This window comes from Mustelus asterias, unplaced genomic scaffold (genome assembly GCF_964213995.1).
Source record: "Mustelus asterias unplaced genomic scaffold, sMusAst1.hap1.1 HAP1_SCAFFOLD_806, whole genome shotgun sequence".
NCBI lineage: Eukaryota > Metazoa > Chordata > Chondrichthyes > Carcharhiniformes > Triakidae > Mustelus > Mustelus asterias.
The window spans coordinates 30,001-48,113 of NW_027590753.1; the positions used below are offsets into that span (position 1 = coordinate 30,001).

At 67.9% G+C, this 18,113-nt stretch overlaps 1 protein-coding gene across 1 annotated transcript in view; it reads left to right on the plus strand.

Annotated features, from left to right (window-relative positions):
• LOC144487455 (uncharacterized) overlaps positions 1-18,113 on the plus strand; it is a gene marked incomplete at its 5' end in the record, with an annotated part of 56,801 nt that overhangs the window by 28,283 nt on the left and 10,405 nt on the right. The gene's annotated exons all lie outside the window — the stretch shown is intronic.

Genomic DNA, 18,113 nt, shown 5'->3' on the forward strand with positions numbered 1-18,113 from the left:
GCGGAGTGACTCCCCTCGCACTGGGCGGAGTGACTCCCCTCGCACTGTGCGGAGTGACTCCCCTCGCACTGGGCGGAGTGACTCCCCTCGCACTGGGCGGAGTGACTCCCCTCGCACTGTGCGGAGTGACTCCCCTCGCACTGGGCGGTGTGACTCCCCTCGCACTGGGCGGAGTGACTCCCCTCGCACTGTGCGGAGTGACTCCCCTCGCACTGGGCGGAGTGACTCCCCTCGCACTGGGCGGAGTGACTCCCCTCGCACTGGGCGGAGTGACTCCCCTCGCACTGTGCGGAGTGACTCCCCTCGCACTGGGCGGAGTGACTCCCCTCGCACTGGGCGGAGTGACTCCCCTCGCACTGTGCGGAGTGACTCCCCTCGCACTGGGCGGAGTGACTCCCCTCGCACTGGGCGGAGTGACTCCCCTCGCACTGGGCGGAGTGACTCCCCTCGCACTGGGCGGTGTGACTCCCCTCGCACTGGGCGGTGTGACTCCCCTCGCACTGGGCGGAGTGACTCCCCTCGCACTGTGCGGTGTGACTCCCCTCGCACTGGGCGGTGTGACTCCCCTCGCACTGGGCGGAGTGACTCCCCTCGCACTGGGCGGAGTGACTCCCCTCGCACTGGGCGGAGTGACTCCCCTCGCACTGTGCGGAGTGACTCCCCTCGCACTGGGCGGAGTGACTCCCCTCGCACTGGGCGGAGTGACTCCCCTCGCACTGTGCGGAGTGACTCCCCTCGCACTGGGCGGAGTGACTCCCCTCGCACTGGGCGGAGTGACTCCCCTCGCACTGGGCGGAGTGACTCCCCTCGCACTGGGCGGTGTGACTCCCCTCGCACTGGGCGGTGTGACTCCCCTCGCACTGGGCGGAGTGACTCCCCTCGCACTGGGCGGAGTGACTCCCCTCGCACTGGGCGGAGTGACTCCCCTCGCACTGGGCGGAGTGACTCCCCTCGCACTGGGCGGAGTGACTCCCCTCGCACTGGGCGGAGTGACTCCCCTCGCACTGGGCGGAGTGACTCCCCTCGCACTGGGCGGAGTGACTCCCCTCGCACTGGGCGGTGTGACTCCCCTCGCACTGGGCGGAGTGACTCCCCTCGCACTGTGCGGAGTGACTCCCCTCGCACTGTGCGGAGTGACTCCCCTCGCACTGTGCGGAGTGACTCCCCTCGCACTGTGCGGTGTGACTCCCCTCGCACTGGGCGGTGTGACTCCCCTCGCACTGTGCGGTGTGACTCCCCTCGCACTGTGCGGAGTGACTCCCCTCGCACTGTGCGGAGTGACTACCCTCGCACTGTGCGGAGTGACTCCCCTCGCACTGTGCGGAGTGACTCCCCTCGCACTGGGCGGTGTGACTCCCCTCGCACTGGGCGGTGTGACTCCCCTCGCACTGGGCGGTGTGACTCCCCTCGCACTGGGCGGTGTGACTCCCCTCGCACTGTGCGGTGTGACTCCCCTCGCACTGGGCGGAGTGACTCCCCTCGCACTGGGCGGAGTGACTCCCCTCGCACTGGGCGGAGTGACTCCCCTCGCACTGGGCGGAGTGACTCCCCTCGCACTGGGCGGAGTGACTCCCCTCGCACTGGGCGGAGTGACTCCCCTCGCACTGGGCGGAGTGACTCCCCTCGCACTGGGCGGAGTGACTCCCCTCGCACTGTGCGGAGTGACTCCCCTCGCACTGTGCGGTGTGACTCCCCTCGCACTGGGCGGTGTGACTCCCCTCGCACTGTGCGGTGTGACTCCCCTCGCACTGTGCGGAGTGACTCCCCTCGCACTGTGCGGAGTGACTACCCTCGCACTGTGCGGAGTGACTCCCCTCGCACTGTGCAGAGTGACTCCCCTCGCACTGGGCGGTGTGACTCCCCTCGCACTGGGCGGTGTGACTCCCCTCGCACTGGGCGGTGTGACTCCCCTCGCACTGTGCGGTGTGACTCCCCTCGCACTGGGCGGAGTGACTCCCCTTGCACTGTGCGGAGTGACTCCCCTCGCACTGTGTGGAGTGACTCCCCTCGCACTGTGCGGAGTGACTCCCCTCGCACTGTGCGGAGTGACTCCCCTTGCACTGTGCGGAGTGACTCCCCTCGCACTGTGCGGAGTGACTCCCCTCGCACTGTGCGGAGTGACTCCCCTCGCACTGTGCGGAGTGACTCCCCTCGCACTGGGCGGAGTGACTCCCCTCGCACTGTGCGGTGTGACTCCCCTCGCACTGGGCGGTGTGACTCCCCTCGCACTGTGCGGTGTGACTCCCCTCGCACTGTGCGGTGTGACTCCCCTCGCACTGGGCGGTGTGACTCCCCTCGCACTGGGCGGAATGACTCCCCTCGCACTGGGCGGAGTGACTCCCCTCGCACTGTGCGGAGTGACTCCCCTCGCACTGGGCGGAGTGACTCCCCTCGCACTGTGCGGAGTGACTCCCCTCGCACTGGGCGGAGTGACTCCCCTCGCACTGTGCGGAGTGACTCCCCTCGCACTGTGCGGAGTGACTCCCCTCGCACTGGGCGGAGTGACTCCCCTCGCACTGGGCGGAATGACTCCCCTCGCACTGTGCGGAGTGACTCCCCTCGCACTGGGCGGAGTGACTCCCCTCGCACTGGGCGGAGTGACTCCCCTCGCACTGTGCGGAGTGACTCCCCTCGCACTGTGCGGAGTGACTCCCCTCGCACTGGGCGGAGTGACTCCCCTCGCACTGTGCGGTGTGACTCCCCTCGCACTGGGCGGTGTGACTCCCCTCGCACTGTGCGGTGTGACTCCCCTCGCACTGTGCGGTGTGACTCCCCTCGCACTGGGCGGTGTGACTCCCCTCGCACTGGGCGGAATGACTCCCCTCGCACTGGGCGGAGTGACTCCCCTCGCACTGTGCGGAGTGACTCCCCTCGCACTGGGCGGAGTGACTCCCCTCGCACTGTGCGGAGTGACTCCCCTCACACTGGGCGGAGTGACTCCCCTCGCACTGTGCGGAGTGACTCCCCTCGCACTGTGCGGAGTGACTCCCCTCGCACTGTGCGGAGTGACTCCCCTCGCACTGGGCGGAGTGACTCCCCTCGCACTGGGCGGAGTGACTCCCCTCGCACTGTGCGGAGTGACTCCCCTCGCACTGGGCGGAGTGACTCCCCTCGCACTGGGCGGTGTGACTCCCCTCGCACTGGGCGGTGTGACTCCCCTCGCACTGGGCGGAGTGACTCCCCTCGCACTGGGCGGAGTGACTCCCCTCGCACTGGGCGGAGTGACTCCCCTCGCACTGGGCGGAGTGACTCCCCTCGCACTGGGCGGAGTGACTCCCCTCGCACTGGGCGGAGTGACTCCCCTCGCACTGGGCGGAGTGACTCCCCTCGCACTGTGCCGTGTGACTCCCCTCGCACTGGGCGGTGTGACTCCCCTCGCACTGGGCGGAGTGACTCCCCTCGCACTGTGCGGAGTGACTCCCCTCGCACTGTGCGGAGTGACTCCCCTCGCACTGTGCGGTGTGACTCCCCTCGCACTGGGCGGTGTGACTCCCCTCGCACTGTGCGGTGTGACTCCCCTCGCACTGTGCGGAGTGACTCCCCTCGCACTGTGCGGAGTGACTACCCTCGCACTGTGCGGAGTGACTCCCCTCGCACTGTGCGGAGTGACTCCCCTCGCACTGGGCGGTGTGACTCCCCTCGCACTGGGCGGTGTGACTCCCCTCGCACTGGGCGGTGTGACTCCCCTCGCACTGTGCGGTGTGACTCCCCTCGCACTGGGCGGAGTGACTCCCCTCGCACTGGGCGGAGTGACTCCCCTCGCACTGGGCGGAGTGACTCCCCTCGCACTGGGCGGAGTGACTCCCCTCGCACTGGGCGGAGTGACTCCCCTCGCACTGGGCGGAGTGACTCCCCTCGCACTGGGCGGAGTGACTCCCCTCGCACTGGGCGGAGTGACTCCCCTCGCACTGTGCGGAGTGACTCCCCTCGCACTGTGCGGTGTGACTCCCCTCGCACTGGGCGGTGTGACTCCCCTCGCACTGTGCGGTGTGACTCCCCTCGCACTGTGCGGAGTGACTCCCCTCGCACTGTGCGGAGTGACTACCCTCGCACTGTGCGGAGTGACTCCCCTCGCACTGTGCAGAGTGACTCCCCTCGCACTGGGCGGTGTGACTCCCCTCGCACTGGGCGGTGTGACTCCCCTCGCACTGGGCGGTGTGACTCCCCTCGCACTGTGCGGTGTGACTCCCCTCGCACTGGGCGGAGTGACTCCCCTTGCACTGTGCGGAGTGACTCCCCTCGCACTGTGTGGAGTGACTCCCCTCGCACTGTGCGGAGTGACTCCCCTCGCACTGTGCGGAGTGACTCCCCTTGCACTGTGCGGAGTGACTCCCCTCGCACTGTGCGGAGTGACTCCCCTCGCACTGTGCGGAGTGACTCCCCTCGCACTGTGCGGAGTGACTCCCCTCGCACTGGGCGGAGTGACTCCCCTCGCACTGTGCGGTGTGACTCCCCTCGCACTGGGCGGTGTGACTCCCCTCGTACTGTGCGGTGTGACTCCCCTCGCACTGTGCGGTGTGACTCCCCTCGCACTGGGCGGTGTGACTCCCCTCGCACTGGGCGGAATGACTCCCCTCGCACTGGGCGGAGTGACTCCCCTCGCACTGTGCGGAGTGACTCCCCTCGCACTGGGCGGAGTGACTCCCCTCGCACTGTGCGGAGTGACTCCCCTCGCACTGGGCGGAGTGACTCCCCTCGCACTGTGCGGAGTGACTCCCCTCGCACTGTGCGGAGTGACTCCCCTCGCACTGGGCGGAGTGACTCCCCTCGCACTGGGCGGAATGACTCACCTCGCACTGTGCGGAGTGACTCCCCTCGCACTGGGCGGAGTGACTCCCCTCGCACTGGGCGGAGTGACTCCCCTCGCACTGTGCGGAGTGACTCCCCTCGCACTGTGCGGAGTGACTCCCCTCGCACTGGGCGGAGTGACTCCCCTCGCACTGTGCGGTGTGACTCCCCTCGCACTGGGCGGTGTGACTCCCCTCGCACTGTGCGGTGTGACTCCCCTCGCACTGTGCGGTGTGACTCCCCTCGCACTGGGCGGTGTGACTCCCCTCGCACTGGGCGGAATGACTCCCCTCGCACTGGGCGGAGTGACTCCCCTCGCACTGTGCGGAGTGACTCCCCTCGCACTGGGCGGAGTGACTCCCCTCGCACTGTGCGGAGTGACTCCCCTCGCACTGGGCGGAGTGACTCCCCTCGCACTGTGCGGAGTGACTCCCCTCGCACTGTGCGGAGTGACTCCCCTCGCACTGGGCGGAGTGACTCCCCTCGCACTGGGCGGAATGACTCCCCTCGCACTGGGCGGAGTGACTCCCCTCGCACTGTGCGGAGTGACTCCCCTCGCACTGGGCGGAGTGACTCCCCTCGCACTGTGCGGAGTGACTCCCCTCGCACTGTGCGCAGTGACTCCCCTCGCACTGGGCGGTGTGACTCCCCTCGCACTGTGCGGAGTGACTCCCCTCGCACTGGGCGGAGTGACTCCCCTCGCACTGTGCGGAGTGACTACCCTCGCACTGTGCGGAGTGACTCCCCTCGCACTGTGCAGAGTGACTCCCCTCGCACTGGGCGGTGTGACTCCCCTCGCACTGGGCGGTGTGACTCCCCTCGCACTGGGCGTTGTGACTCCCCTCGCACTGTGCGGTGTGACTCCCCTCGCACTGGGCGGAGTGACTCCCCTTGCACTGTGCGGAGTGACTCCCCTCGCACTGTGTGGAGTGACTCCCCTCGCACTGTGCGGAGTGACTCCCCTCGCACTGTGCGGAGTGACTCCCCTTGCACTGTGCGGAGTGACTCCCCTCGCACTGTGCGGAGTGACTCCCCTCGCACTGTGCGGAGTGACTCCCCTCGCACTGTGCGGAGTGACTCCCCTCGCACTGGGCGGAGTGACTCCCCTCGCACTGTGCGGTGTGACTCCCCTCGCACTGGGCGGTGTGACTCCCCTCGCACTGTGCGGTGTGACTCCCCTCGCACTGTGCGGTGTGACTCCCCTCGCACTGGGCGGTGTGACTCCCCTCGCACTGGGCGGAATGACTCCCCTCGCACTGGGCGGAGTGACTCCCCTCGCACTGTGCGGAGTGACTCCCCTCGCACTGGGCGGAGTGACTCCCCTCGCACTGTGCGGAGTGACTCCCCTCGCACTGGGCGGAGTGACTCCCCTCGCACTGTGCGGAGTGACTCCCCTCGCACTGTGCGGAGTGACTCCCCTCGCACTGGGCGGAGTGACTCCCCTCGCACTGGGCGGAATGACTCACCTCGCACTGTGCGGAGTGACTCCCCTCGCACTGGGCGGAGTGACTCCCCTCGCACTGGGCGGAGTGACTCCCCTCGCACTGTGCGGAGTGACTCCCCTCGCACTGTGCGGAGTGACTCCCCTCGCACTGGGCGGAGTGACTCCCCTCGCACTGTGCGGTGTGACTCCCCTCGCACTGGGCGGTGTGACTCCCCTCGCACTGTGCGGTGTGACTCCCCTCGCACTGTGCGGTGTGACTCCCCTCGCACTGGGCGGTGTGACTCCCCTCGCACTGGGCGGAATGACTCCCCTCGCACTGGGCGGAGTGACTCCCCTCGCACTGTGCGGAGTGACTCCCCTCGCACTGGGCGGAGTGACTCCCCTCGCACTGTGCGGAGTGACTCCCCTCGCACTGGGCGGAGTGACTCCCCTCGCACTGTGCGGAGTGACTCCCCTCGCACTGTGCGGAGTGACTCCCCTCGCACTGGGCGGAGTGACTCCCCTCGCACTGGGCGGAATGACTCCCCTCGCACTGGGCGGAGTGACTCCCCTCGCACTGTGCGGAGTGACTCCCCTCGCACTGGGCGGAGTGACTCCCCTCGCACTGTGCGGAGTGACTCCCCTCGCACTGTGCGCAGTGACTCCCCTCGCACTGGGCGGTGTGACTCCCCTCGCACTGTGCGGAGTGACTCCCCTCGCACTGGGCGGAGTGACTCCCCTCGCACTGGGCGGAGTGACTCCCCTCGCACTGTGCGGAGTGACTCCCCTCGCACTGGGCGGAGTGACTCCCCTCGCACTGGGCGGTGTGACTCCCCTCGCACTGGGCGGTGTGACTCCCCTCGCACTGGGCGGAGTGACTCCCCTCGCACTGGGCGGAGTGACTCCCCTCGCACTGGGCGGAGTGACTCCCCTCGCACTGGGCGGAGTGACTCCCCTCGCACTGGGCGGAGTGACTCCCCTCGCACTGGGCGGAGTGACTCCCCTCGCACTGGGCGGAGTGACTCCCCTCGCACTGTGCGGTGTGACTCCCCTCGCACTGGGCGGTGTGACTCCCCTCGCACTGGGCGGAGTGACTACCCTCGCACTGTGCGGAGTGACTCCCCTCGCACTGTGCGGAGTGACTCCCCTCGCACTGTGCGGTGTGACTCCCCTCGCACTGGGCGGTGTGACTCCCCTCGCACTGTGCGGTGTGACTCCCCTCGCACTGTGCGGAGTGACTCCCCTCGCACTGTGCGGAGTGACTACCCTCGCACTGTGCGGAGTGACTCCCCTCGCACTGTGCGGAGTGACTCCCCTCGCACTGGGCGGTGTGACTCCCCTCGCACTGGGCGGTGTGACTCCCCTCGCACTGGGCGGTGTGACTCCCCTCGCACTGTGCGGTGTGACTCCCCTCGCACTGGGCGGAGTGACTCCCCTCGCACTGGGCGGAGTGACTCCCCTCGCACTGGGCGGAGTGACTCCCCTCGCACTGGGCGGAGTGACTCCCCTCGCACTGGGCGGAGTGACTCCCCTCGCACTGGGCGGAGTGACTCCCCTCGCACTGGGCGGAGTGACTCCCCTCGCACTGGGCGGAGTGACTCCCCTCGCACTGTGCGGAGTGACTCCCCTCGCACTGTGCGGTGTGACTCCCCTCGCACTGGGCGGTGTGACTCCCCTCGCACTGTGCGGTGTGACTCCCCTCGCACTGTGCGGAGTGACTCCCCTCGCACTGTGCGGAGTGACTACCCTCGCACTGTGCGGAGTGACTCCCCTCGCACTGTGCAGAGTGACTCCCCTCGCACTGGGCGGTGTGACTCCCCTCGCACTGGGCGGTGTGACTCCCCTCGCACTGGGCGGTGTGACTCCCCTCGCACTGTGCGGTGTGACTCCCCTCGCACTGGGCGGAGTGACTCCCCTTGCACTGTGCGGAGTGACTCCCCTCGCACTGTGTGGAGTGACTCCCCTCGCACTGTGCGGAGTGACTCCCCTCGCACTGTGCGGAGTGACTCCCCTTGCACTGTGCGGAGTGACTCCCCTCGCACTGTGCGGAGTGACTCCCCTCGCACTGTGCGGAGTGACTCCCCTCGCACTGTGCGGAGTGACTCCCCTCGCACTGGGCGGAGTGACTCCCCTCGCACTGTGCGGTGTGACTCCCCTCGCACTGGGCGGTGTGACTCCCCTCGCACTGTGCGGTGTGACTCCCCTCGCACTGTGCGGTGTGACTCCCCTCGCACTGGGCGGTGTGACTCCCCTCGCACTGGGCGGAATGACTCCCCTCGCACTGGGCGGAGTGACTCCCCTCGCACTGTGCGGAGTGACTCCCCTCGCACTGGGCGGAGTGACTCCCCTCGCACTGTGCGGAGTGACTCCCCTCGCACTGGGCGGAGTGACTCCCCTCGCACTGTGCGGAGTGACTCCCCTCGCACTGTGCGGAGTGACTCCCCTCGCACTGGGCGGAGTGACTCCCCTCGCACTGGGCGGAATGACTCCCCTCGCACTGGGCGGAGTGACTCCCCTCGCACTGTGCGGAGTGACTCCCCTCGCACTGGGCGGAGTGACTCCCCTCGCACTGTGCGGAGTGACTCCCCTCGCACTGTGCGCAGTGACTCCCCTCGCACTGGGCGGTGTGACTCCCCTCGCACTGTGCGGAGTGACTCCCCTCGCACTGTGCGGAGTGACTCCCCTCGCACTGGGCGGTGTGACTCCCCTCGCACTGTGCGGAGTGACTCCCCTCGCACTGGGCGGAGTGACTCCCCTCGCACTGTGCGGTGTGACTCCCCTCGCACTGTGCGGAGTGACTCCCCTCGCACTGGGCGGAGTGACTCCCCTCGCACTGTGCGGTGTGACTCCCCTCGCACTGGGCGGTGTGACTCCCCTCGCACTGGGCGGTGTGACTCCCCTCGCACTGTGCGGAGTGACTCCCCTCGCACTGTGCGGAGTGACGCCCCTCGCACTGTGCGGTGTGACTGCCCTCGCACTGTGCGGAGTGACTCCCCTCGCACTGTGCGGTGTGACTCCCCTCGCACTGTGCGGAGTGACTCCCCTCGCACTGGGCGGTGTGACTCCCCTCGCACTGTGCGGTGTGACTCCCCTCGCACTGGGCGGTGTGACTCCCCTCGCACTGTGCGGTGTGACTCCCCTCGCACTGTGCGGAGTGACTCCCCTCTCACTGTGCGGTGTGACTCCCCTCGCACTGGGCGGTGTGACTCCCCTCGCACTGTGTGGAGTGACTCCCCTCGCACTGTGTGGAGTGACTTCCCTCGCACTGTGCGGAGTGACTCCCCTCGCACTGTGTGGAGTGACTCCCCTCGCACTGTGCGGTGTGACTCCCCTCGCACTGTGCGGAGTGACTCCCCTCGCACTGTGTGGAGTGACTCCCCTCGCACTGGGCGGAGTGACTCCCCTCGCACTGTGTGGAGTGACTCCCCTCGCACTGTGCGGTGTGACTCCCCTCGCACTGTGCGGTGTGACTCCCCTCGCACTGTGCGGAGTGACTCCCCTCGCACTGTGTGGAGTGACTCCCCTCGCACTGTGCGGAGTGACTCCCCTCGCACTGTGTGGAGTGACTCCCCTCGCACTGTGCGGTGTGACTCCCCTCGCACTGGGCGGTGTGACTCCCCTCGCACTGTGCGGAGTGACTCCCCTCGCACTGTGCGGTGTGACTCCCCTCGCACTGGGCGGTGTGACTCCCCTCGCACTGTGCGGTGTGACTCCCCTCGCACTGTGCGGAGTGACTCCCCTCGCACTGTGCGGAGTGACTACCCTCGCACTGTGCGGAGTGACTCCCCTCGCACTGTGCAGAGTGACTCCCCTCGCACTGGGCGGTGTGACTCCCCTCGCACTGGGCGGTGTGACTCCCCTCGCACTGGGCGGTGTGACTCCCCTCGCACTGTGCGGTGTGACTCCCCTCGCACTGGGCGGAGTGACTCCCCTTGCACTGTGCGGAGTGACTCCCCTCGCACTGTGTGGAGTGACTCCCCTCGCACTGTGCGGAGTGACTCCCCTCGCACTGTGCGGAGTGACTCCCCTTGCACTGTGCGGAGTGACTCCCCTCGCACTGTGCGGAGTGACTCCCCTCGCACTGTGCGGAGTGACTCCCCTCGCACTGTGCGGAGTGACTCCCCTCGCACTGGGCGGAGTGACTCCCCTCGCACTGGGCGGTGTGACTCCCCTCGCACTGGGCGGTGTGACTCCCCTCGCACTGGGCGGAGTGACTCCCCTCGCACTGGGCGGAGTGACTCCCCTCGCACTGGGCGGAGTGACTCCCCTCGCACTGGGCGGAGTGACTCCCCTCGCACTGGGCGGAGTGACTCCCCTCGCACTGGGCGGAGTGACTCCCCTCGCACTGGGCGGAGTGACTCCCCTCGCACTGTGCGGTGTGACTCCCCTCGCACTGGGCGGTGTGACTCCCCTCGCACTGGGCGGAGTGACTCCCCTCGCACTGTGCGGAGTGACTCCCCTCGCACTGTGCGGAGTGACTCCCCTCGCACTGTGCGGTGTGACTCCCCTCGCACTGGGCGGTGTGACTCCCCTCGCACTGTGCGGTGTGACTCCCCTCGCACTGTGCGGAGTGACTCCCCTCGCACTGTGCGGAGTGACTACCCTCGCACTGTGCGGAGTGACTCCCCTCGCACTGTGCGGAGTGACTCCCCTCGCACTGGGCGGTGTGACTCCCCTCGCACTGGGCGGTGTGACTCCCCTCGCACTGGGCGGTGTGACTCCCCTCGCACTGTGCGGTGTGACTCCCCTCGCACTGGGCGGAGTGACTCCCCTCGCACTGGGCGGAGTGACTCCCCTCGCACTGGGCGGAGTGACTCCCCTCGCACTGGGCGGAGTGACTCCCCTCGCACTGGGCGGAGTGACTCCCCTCGCACTGGGCGGAGTGACTCCCCTCGCACTGGGCGGAGTGACTCCCCTCGCACTGGGCGGAGTGACTCCCCTCGCACTGTGCGGAGTGACTCCCCTCGCACTGTGCGGTGTGACTCCCCTCGCACTGGGCGGTGTGACTCCCCTCGCACTGTGCGGTGTGACTCCCCTCGCACTGTGCGGAGTGACTCCCCTCGCACTGTGCGGAGTGACTACCCTCGCACTGTGCGGAGTGACTCCCCTCGCACTGTGCAGAGTGACTCCCCTCGCACTGGGCGGTGTGACTCCCCTCGCACTGGGCGGTGTGACTCCCCTCGCACTGGGCGGTGTGACTCCCCTCGCACTGTGCGGTGTGACTCCCCTCGCACTGGGCGGAGTGACTCCCCTTGCACTGTGCGGAGTGACTCCCCTCGCACTGTGTGGAGTGACTCCCCTCGCACTGTGCGGAGTGACTCCCCTCGCACTGTGCGGAGTGACTCCCCTTGCACTGTGCGGAGTGACTCCCCTCGCACTGTGCGGAGTGACTCTCCTCGCACTGTGCGGAGTGACTCCCCTCGCACTGTGCGGAGTGACTCCCCTCGCACTGGGCGGAGTGACTCCCCTCGCACTGTGCGGTGTGACTCCCCTCGCACTGGGCGGTGTGACTCCCCTCGCACTGTGCGGTGTGACTCCCCTCGCACTGTGCGGTGTGACTCCCCTCGCACTGGGCGGTGTGACTCCCCTCGCACTGGGCGGAATGACTCCCCTCGCACTGGGCGGAGTGACTCCCCTCGCACTGTGCGGAGTGACTCCCCTCGCACTGGGCGGAGTGACTCCCCTCGCACTGTGCGGAGTGACTCCCCTCGCACTGGGCGGAGTGACTCCCCTCGCACTGTGCGGAGTGACTCCCCTCGCACTGTGCGGAGTGACTCCCCTCGCACTGGGCGGAGTGACTCCCCTCGCACTGGGCGGAATGACTCCCCTCGCACTGGGCGGAGTGACTCCCCTCGCACTGTGCGGAGTGACTCCCCTCGCACTGGGCGGAGTGACTCCCCTCGCACTGTGCGGAGTGACTCCCCTCGCACTGTGCGCAGTGACTCCCCTCGCACTGGGCGGTGTGACTCCCCTCGCACTGTGCGGAGTGACTCCCCTCGCACTGTGCGGAGTGACTCCCCTCGCACTGGGCGGTGTGACTCCCCTCGCACTGTGCGGAGTGACTCCCCTCGCACTGGGCGGAGTGACTCCCCTCGCACTGTGCGGTGTGACTCCCCTCGCACTGTGCGGAGTGACTCCCCTCGCACTGGGCGGAGTGACTCCCCTCGCACTGTGCGGTGTGACTCCCCTCGCACTGGGCGGTGTGACTCCCCTCGCACTGGGCGGTGTGACTCCCCTCGCACTGTGCGGAGTGACTCCCCTCGCACTGTGCGGAGTGACGCCCCTCGCACTGTGCGGTGTGACTGCCCTCGCACTGTGCGGAGTGACTCCCCTCGCACTGTGCGGTGTGACTCCCCTCGCACTGTGCGGAGTGACTCCCCTCGCACTGGGCGGTGTGACTCCCCTCGCACTGTGCGGTGTGACTCCCCTCGCACTGGGCGGTGTGACTCCCCTCGCACTGTGCGGTGTGACTCCCCTCGCACTGTGCGGAGTGACTCCCCTCTCACTGTGCGGTGTGACTCCCCTCGCACTGGGCGGTGTGACTCCCCTCGCACTGTGTGGAGTGACTCCCCTCGCACTGTGTGGAGTGACTTCCCTCGCACTGTGCGGAGTGACTCCCCTCGCACTGTGTGGAGTGACTCCCCTCGCACTGTGCGGTGTGACTCCCCTCGCACTGTGCGGAGTGACTCCCCTCGCACTGTGTGGAGTGACTCCCCTCGCACTGGGCGGAGTGACTCCCCTCGCACTGTGTGGAGTGACTCCCCTCGCACTGTGCGGTGTGACTCCCCTCGCACTGTGCGGTGTGACTCCCCTCGCACTGTGCGGAGTGACTCCCCTCGCACTGTGTGGAGTGACTCCCCTCGCACTGTGCGGAGTGACTCCCCTCGCACTGTGTGGAGTGACTCCCCTCGCACTGTGCGGTGTGACTCCCCTCGCACTGGGCGGTGTGACTCCCCTCGCACTGTGCGGAGTGACTCCCCTCGCACTGTGCGGTGTGACTCCCCTCGCACTGGGCGGTGTGACTCCCCTCGCACTGTGCGGTGTGACTCCCCTCGCACTGTGCGGAGTGACTCCCCTCGCACTGTGCGGAGTGACTACCCTCGCACTGTGCGGAGTGACTCCCCTCGCACTGTGCAGAGTGACTCCCCTCGCACTGGGCGGTGTGACTCCCCTCGCACTGGGCGGTGTGACTCCCCTCGCACTGGGCGGTGTGACTCCCCTCGCACTGTGCGGTGTGACTCCCCTCGCACTGGGCGGAGTGACTCCCCTTGCACTGTGCGGAGTGACTCCCCTCGCACTGTGTGGAGTGACTCCCCTCGCACTGTGCGGAGTGACTCCCCTCGCACTGTGCGGAGTGACTCCCCTTGCACTGTGCGGAGTGACTCCCCTCGCACTGTGCGGAGTGACTCCCCTCGCACTGTGCGGAGTGACTCCCCTCGCACTGTGCGGAGTGACTCCCCTCGCACTGGGCGGAGTGACTCCCCTCGCACTGTGCGGTGTGACTCCCCTCGCACTGGGCGGTGTGACTCCCCTCGCACTGTGCGGTGTGACTCCCCTCGCACTGTGCGGTGTGACTCCCCTCGCACTGGGCGGTGTGACTCCCCTCGCACTGTGCGGTGTGACTCCCCTCGCACTGTGTGGAGTGACTCCCCTCGCACTGGGCGGTGTGACTCCCCTCGCACTGTGCGGTGTGACTCCCCTCGCACTGGGCGGTGTGACTCCCCTCGCACTGTGCGGTGTGACTCCCCTCGCACTGTGCGGAGTGACTCCCCTCGCACTGTGCGGAGTGACTACCCTCGCACTGTGCGGAGTGACTCCCCTCGCACTGTGCGGAGTGACTCCCCTCGCACTGGGCGGTGTGACTCCCCTCGCACTGGGCGGTGTGACTCCCCTCGCACTGGGCGGTGTGACTCCCCTCGCACTGTGCGGTGTGACTCCCCTCGCACTGGGCGGAGTGACTCCCCTTGCACTGTGCAGAGTGACTCCCCTCGCACTGTGTGGAGTGACTCCCCTCGCACTGTGCGGAATGACTCCCCTCGCACTGGGCGGAGTGACTCCCCTCGCACTGTGCGGAGTGACTCCCCTCGCACTGGGCGGTGTGACTCCCCTCGCACTGGGCGGTGTGACTCCCCTCGCACTGTGCGGAGTGACTCCCCTCGCACTGTGCGGAGTGACTCCCCTCGCACTGGGCGGAGTGACTCCCCTCGCACTGGGCGGAGTGACTCCCTTCGCACTGGGCGGAGTGACTCCCCTCGCACTGGGCGGAGTGACTCCCCTCGCACTGTGCGGAGTGACTCCCCTCGCACTGGGCGGAGTGACTCCCCTCGCACTGTGCGGTGTGACTCCCCTCGCACTGTGCGGTGTGACTCCCCTCGCACTGTGCGGAGTGACTCCTCTCACACTGGGCGGAGTGACTCCCCTCGCACTGGGCGGAGTGACTACCCTCACACTGTGCGGTGTGACTCCCCTCGCACTGGGCGGAGTGACTCCCCTCGCACTGGGCGGAGTGACTCCCCTCGCACTGGGCGGAGTGACTCCCCTCGCACTGTGCGGAGTGACTCCCCTCGCACTGTGCGGAGTGACTCCCCTCGCACTGGGCGGAGTGACTCCCCTCGCACTGGGCGGTGTGACTCCCCTCGCACTGGGCGGTGTGACTCCCCTCGCACTGTGCGGAGTGACTCCCCTCGCACTGGCCGGAGTGACTCCCCTCGCACTGTGCGGAGTGACTCCCCTCGCACTGGGCGGTGTGACTCCCCTCGCACTGTGCGGTGTGACTCCCCTCGCACTGTGCGGAGTGACTCCCCTCGCACTGTGCGGAGTGACTACCCTCGCACTGTGCGGAGTGACTCCCCTCGCACTGTGCAGAGTGACTCCCCTCGCACTGGGCGGTGTGACTCCCCTCGCACTGGGCGGTGTGACTCCCCTCGCACTGGGCGGTGTGACTCCCCTCGCACTGTGCGGTGTGACTCCCCTCGCACTGGGCGGAGTGACTCCCCTTGCACTGTGCGGAGTGACTCCCCTCGCACTGTGTGGAGTGACTCCCCTCGCACTGTGCGGAGTGACTCCCCTCGCACTGTGCGGAGTGACTCCCCTTGCACTGTGCGGAGTGACTCCCCTCGCACTGTGCGGAGTGACTCCCCTCGCACTGTGCGGAGTGACTCCCCTCGCACTGTGCGGAGTGACTCCCCTCGCACTGGGCGGAGTGACTCCCCTCGCACTGTGCGGTGTGACTCCCCTCGCACTGGGCGGTGTGACTCCCCTCGCACTGTGCGGTGTGACTCCCCTCGCACTGTGCGGTGTGACTCCCCTCGCACTGGGCGGTGTGACTCCCCTCGCACTGGGCGGAATGACTCCCCTCGCACTGGGCGGAGTGACTCCCCTCGCACTGTGCGGAGTGACTCCCCTCGCACTGGGCGGAGTGACTCCCCTCGCACTGTGCGGAGTGACTCCCCTCGCACTGGGCGGAGTGACACCCCTCGCACTGTGCGGAGTGACTCCCCTCGCACTGTGCGGAGTGACTCCCCTCGCACTGGGCGGAGTGACTCCCCTCGCACTGGGCGGAATGACTCCCCTCGCACTGGGCGGAGTGACTCCCCTCGCACTGTGCGGAGTGACTCCCCTCGCACTGGGCGGAGTGACTCCCCTCGCACTGTGCGGAGTGACTCCCCTCGCACTGTGCGCAGTGACTCCCCTCGCACTGGGCGGTGTGACTCCCCTCGCACTGTGCGGAGTGACTCCCCTCGCACTGTGCGGAGTGACTCCCCTCGCACTGGGCGGTGTGACTCCCCTCGCACTGTGCAGAGTGACTCCCCTCGCACTGGGCGGAGTGACTCCCCTCGCACTGTGCGGTGTGACTCCCCTCGCACTGTGCGGAGTGACTCCCCTCGCACTGGGCGGAGTGACTCCCCTCGCACTGTGCGGTGTGACTCCCCTCGCACTGGGCGGTGTGACTCCCCTCGCACTGGGCGGTGTGACTCCCCTCGCACTGTGCGGAGTGACTCCCCTCGCACTGTGCGGAGTGACGCCCCTCGCACTGTGCGGTGTGACTGCCCTCGCACTGTGCGGAGTGACTCCCCTCGCACTGTGCGGTGTGACTCCCCTCGCACTGTGCGGAGTGACTCCCCTCGCACTGGGCGGTGTGACTCCCCTCGCACTGTGCGGTGTGACTCCCCTCGCACTGGGCGGTGTGACTCCCCTCGCACTGTGCGGTGTGACTCCCCTCGCACTGTGCGGAGTGACTCCCCTCTCACTGTGCGGTGTGACTCCCCTCGCACTGGGCGGTGTGACTCCCCTCGCACTGTGTGGAGTGACTCCCCTCGCACTGTGTGGAGTGACTTCCCTCGCACTGTGCGGAGTGACTGCCCTCGCACTGTGTGGAGTGACTCCCCTCGCACTGTGCGGTGTGACTCCCCTCGCACTGTGCGGAGTGACTCCCCTCGCACTGTGTGGAGTGACTCCCCTCGCACTGGGCGGAGTGACTCCCCTCGCACTGTGTGGAGTGACTCCCCTCGCACTGTGCGGTGTGACTCCCCTCGCACTGTGCGGTGTGACTCCCCTCGCACTGTGCGGAGTGACTCCCCTCGCACTGTGTGGAGTGACTCCCCTCGCACTGTGCGGAGTGACTCCCCTCGCACTGTGTGGAGTGACTCCCCTCGCACTGTGCGGTGTGACTCCCCTCGCACTGGGCGGTGTGACTCCCCTCGCACTGTGCGGAGTGACTCCCCTCGCACTGTGCGGTGTGACTCCCCTCGCACTGGGCGGTGTGACTCCCCTCGCACTGTGCGGTGTGACTCCCCTCGCACTGTGCGGAGTGACTCCCCTCGCACTGTGCGGAGTGACTACCCTCGCACTGTGCGGAGTGACTCCCCTCGCACTGTGCAGAGTGACTCCCCTCGCACTGGGCGGTGTGACTCCCCTCGCACTGGGCGGTGTGACTCCCCTCGCACTGGGCGGTGTGACTCCCCTCGCACTGTGCGGTGTGACTCCCCTCGCACTGGGCGGAGTGACTCCCCTTGCACTGTGCGGAGTGACTCCCCTCGCACTGTGTGGAGTGACTCCCCTCGCACTGTGCGGAGTGACTCCCCTCGCACTGTGCGGAGTGACTCCCCTTGCACTGTGCGGAGTGACTCCCCTCGCACTGTGCGGAGTGACTCCCCTCGCACTGTGCGGAGTGACTCCCCTCGCACTGTGCGGAGTGACTCCCCTCGCACTGGGCGGAGTGACTCCCCTCGCACTGTGCGGTGTGACTCCCCTCGCACTGGGCGGTGTGACTCCCCTCGCACTGTGCGGTGTGACTCCCCTCGCACTGTGCGGTGTGACTCCCCTCGCACTGGGCGGTGTGACTCCCCTCGCACTGTGCGGTGTGACTCCCCTCGCACTGTGTGGAGTGACTCCCCTCGCACTGGGCGGTGTGACTCCCCTCGCACTGTGCGGTGTGACTCCCCTCGCACTGGGCGGTGTGACTCCCCTCGCACTGTGCGGTGTGACTCCCCTCGCACTGTGCGGAGTGACTCCCCTCGCACTGTGCGGAGTGACTACCCTCGCACTGTGCGGAGTGACTCCCCTCGCACTGTGCGGAGTGACTCCCCTCGCACTGGGCGGTGTGACTCCCCTCGCACTGGGCGGTGTGACTCCCCTCGCACTGGGCGGTGTGACTCCCCTCGCACTGTGCGGTGTGACTCCCCTCGCACTGGGCGGAGTGACTCCCCTTGCACTGTGCAGAGTGACTCCCCTCGCACTGTGTGGAGTGACTCCCCTCGCACTGTGCGGAATGACTCCCCTCGCACTGGGCGGAGTGACTCCCCTCGCACTGTGCGGAGTGACTCCCCTCGCACTGGGCGGTGTGACTCCCCTCGCACTGGGCGGTGTGACTCCCCTCGCACTGTGCGGAGTGACTCCCCTC